Consider the following 4,187-nt stretch of genomic DNA (forward strand, 5'->3'; position numbering starts at 1 on the left):
TCCTCTTGCCCTTGCATCAGTTATTCCACATCTCCTCATAAGTGCTGTTTGGTACCTTGGCAAATTTTCTGCTCACAAAAGTAACTTCTAGCCAGGCGAAGAAGGTCAGGGGCTGGGGTGGCGGGAACCGGGCATATACGGATGTCACAGTTCACAGGTGCATTTGCAACTATTTTGCTGCATATGGTGGGAATCTGATACATAAGAGCAAGAGAAGAGGCTGAAATCATGTGACTGCAGCCTCCTACCCTGCTCTTTACTGCCCCCTTTTACCCAGTTTCTGTAATGGCAGCCTCTTTGCCTGCTCTCTGCTGCCCCTCTTGACCAGGTTGCCAAGAGGCAGCAGAAGGAAACAGGGATTAAACCCTGCTGTTACACAGCCTGGACAATAGTAGGCAGCAGAGAGCAGAGAAAAGAGGCAGCAGTTGCACAACTTGGCGAACAGGGAGCACAGCAGAGAACAAGGGACAGGTTACAGTTGCAGTACCTGCCCAAGAGGGGGCAGCAGAGAGCAAGGAAAGAGGCTGCAGTAACACAACCTGGCCAGCAGTGACCAGCAAATAGCAGGGAAAGAGGCTGCAGTTGCAGGACCTGGCCAAAGGGAGGCAGCAGAGAGCACACCATTCCTGTCCCAAGTCCTTGATGAAAAGCGCAACCTCTGAGCTTTAAGATTTTGGGTTGTGTGGGGTGAGTTTCATGCAGCTGTATCCTACACATTTACTTTGCTTCCACTGAGCTCCATGAGATTTAATTCCACATGGCAGTGCATAAGTTTGTTAACAACTGGTGTGTCGGTTGTTTTTTCCAGTGAAATACCATTGCCCTTTGTGTTGCCCTTTGAAGTGGTCCGAGTGCCTTGCGATTTGCTTGCGACATTCATTCATGATGAGGTTGGCTGGACTTGGCAGCGCAGGGTGGGCAGCATTTGTGTGCCCGCCAGATGCTGCTTGACTACAAATCCCATCACCCTTGGCCATTGGCCACACAGGCTGGGACTGGTGGGAATTGTCATCCAGCAGCATCAGAAAGGTAAAAAGGTAAAGGTAAAGGGACCCCGACCATTAGGTCCTGTCGCAGACGACTCTGGGGTTGTGGCGCTCATCTCGCTTTATTCGCCGAGGGAGCTGGTGTACAGCTTCCAGGTAATGTTGCCAGCAGGACTAAGCCGCTTCTGGCAAACCAGAGCAGCGCACGGAAACGCCATTTACCTTCCCACCAGAGTGGTACCTATTTATCTACTTGCACTTTGACGTGCTTTCGAACAGCTAGGCTGGCAGCAGCAGAGACCGAGCAACGGGAGCTCACCCCATCACGGGGATTTGAACCGCCGACCTTCTGATCGGCAAGTCCTAGGCTCTGTGGTTTAACCTACAGCACCACCCGCATCCCATCAGGAAGGTACTGATACCATTCTAGCCTGCATATGAAGTGGTACGTAGTGGAACGCAGCAGCTGCTTGCGCTTCAGCGTTAGTTTGCCATATATGACTTTAAAGTGTAATTTGAGAAGTTGCCACAGGATGGTGCCAGAAAACTATTCTGCAACTGCACATAAGGTACAAGGGTCTCAGCACCACTTTTGAGTACCTGTTGGCCCAAGAGAGCCAACATGAGAGATGTGGGGCAATTTACTATCTTCCAGCCTAAACTACCTCATGTGATGAAATAAGGTACCTCATAATGGGGTGAAGGAAGACACAGCCATGTTAAGCTACTTGGATGAAGGTTCTGTTACCAATATGAGGAAGAGATAGACTAAAGTATACACTATAGTTAGATATGAGGGAGAACTAGACCATTTACTGACTATAGTTAAAATATGAGGGAGAAATGGACGGTTTAAATATATACATATAATAAAAATAATAAACTAAGACTACCTTTTGGCAAGTCAGTGAAGAAGACTTATACCAACTCAGACCATTGGCCAATGTTGTCAAGCAATAAGTCTCCTGGCTCTCAGGCAGAGGTTGTATATTTATTACAGCTTTTACATTGATAAGATGTACTTGTTTTAATTTTGTCCTAATCCTGTTTAAAGTTTTAATAATGAAAAGTGCAGTATTTGTGGGCTTCTGTTTACATTTGTTTTTGGAGTTTGAATGTCAGTGGACTATTAATAAACTTGTTTGTATGGATTTGTTTATTGCTGCATGTACATCCTCCTTTCCCGCAAACTCGGCAGTGTGCAGTTCCCAGCCTCCACCATGTTATTCTCACAACAATCCTGTGAGGGAGATTAGGCTGAGATTAGGCTCCAGTGTGCAACACGATTGTTGAGCAAGGATTTTAACCTGGGTCTCTCCCCATCTAGGCCTAATTACTTGGCCCTCCTGAGATCTTTTTAACTGCAGAGGCTGGTGATTTTATCTGTATGTTGAGTATATGCTCTACCACATAACTGCATTCCCTTTGCATTCCTGGCAAGAGACACACTTCTCAGAAAAGGTGTCTGGATCAGACACAACTTAGCAACTATGCAATTACTGTGTACAGTGGTACCTCTGGTTATGAACGCTTCGGGCTACGAACACCTCAGGTTATGAACTACGCTAAACCGGAAGTAGCTGCTCCTGGTTGCGAACTTTGCCCCAGAATGGGAACGGAAATCGCGCGCCAGAGGCCCCATTAGCGAAAGCACGCCTCAGGATAAGAACGGTTTCACCTTAAGAACGGGCCTCCAGAACGAATTAAGTTCATAACCAGAGGTACCACTGTACAATATACCTCCTGCCTTCCCCCTTTAAAAAATCCAAACTCATTTGGAAAGGGATTAATGTGGGAGATAGGAGGCATTTGAAGTGAAAAGTCTTGGGATGCTTCCAGGCTGTCTCTACTTTGCAGTGGGATTCAATAACATACTGACAAATTCAGGAAAAGCGATTACAATCTAACCTCCCTGCAGATGAATGAGCGTTCATTAAATAAGCCAACATTGTCTAATATCCCTGCAAACAAATAGGAGGAATGCTCAATAAACAAGCAAGCATGTGCCTGCCCTCCTCGCCTTCCAAATCCCTCACCTGGGCTCAATTTAAAGTGCTGGTTTCTTACCTTTTAAAGTCCCTGAATGGCTTGGGCCGCCTTCTTCCATGTTTCTATCAAAACCCTAAGATCCTATTCACAGCTGCTGCTCTGGGTTCCTCTACCAAGTAGTAGTAGTAGTAGTAATTATTATTATTATTATTATTATTATTATTATTATTATTATTATTAATGCCTTCAGATGTCTTCTAAAAATTTGGTATTTATTTTTCTCTTTGACATCTGGTGGGAGGGCGTTCCACAGGGCGGGTGCCACTACCGAGAAGGCCCTCTGCCTGGTTCCCTGTAACTTGGCTTCTCGCAGCAAGGGAACCGCCAGAAGGCCCGCGGCGCTGGACCTCAGTGTCCAGGCAGAACGATAAGCAGAAAGGGCCATTTCAGTCCTGGCATTCCCATTACAGAACTGTCTTTGCTGGGAGATTCACCTGGCATCTTCCTTATGATGCGAGGCAAAGACCTTCCTCCTCACAAAGGCATTTGATTAACTTGCATCAGGGGTAGAGAAGTTCCAGCCCATAAGCTGCATTTGACCCAATGCAGGTCTCAGAGCTACAAGGTTGTTTCACCTCCAGCCACTCTCACTTGCCCCACACCTGACCTCATAGGTGATGTCAGGTTTGAGGCAAGCAGAGGCACGACTAGAAAACAGGTTTGCAAACCCCGTGCTTTGCCAAGCGTAGGATTGGCAAAGCCTTCATGCTGCAGTTCCCAAACATCGTACAGGCTGTTGGGTGCTTGGGAGTTGCTGCACAAGCAGCTCTGACAGGTGGGTGGGACAACCTGTCAAAATTGGCCCACTGAGATGGAGAACCTACGGATCAGACCTGCAAAGCCGAAAATGTTCTCCACCGCCGACTTACCTAGTCTGAACCTCTCAATTATTAAATCTGTGTTTTAAGCTTGGGGTTGCAATGAGTTGACTGTGTTGTGTCTGTGTCGCTTTCGGTTTTATGTCTTACTGGTATGTATTTATTTAAAGCAAAAACTTTAAGGATATAGGGCGGCATGCGCACGCCGCAAGTGATTTCTGCAATGAAATAAATGGAACCCCATCGTCCACGCAAAGTGTTATCTGTTCCATGGTTGCTTTTCCACACATCTGCATCTCCTTTCATCACAAGAATGACTCACTTCAACCAGAGC

The sequence above is a fragment of the Podarcis erhardii genome, assembly GCF_964252035.2.
Source record: "Podarcis erhardii genome assembly, chromosome: 7".
Classification (NCBI taxonomy): domain Eukaryota; kingdom Metazoa; phylum Chordata; class Lepidosauria; order Squamata; family Lacertidae; genus Podarcis; species Podarcis erhardii.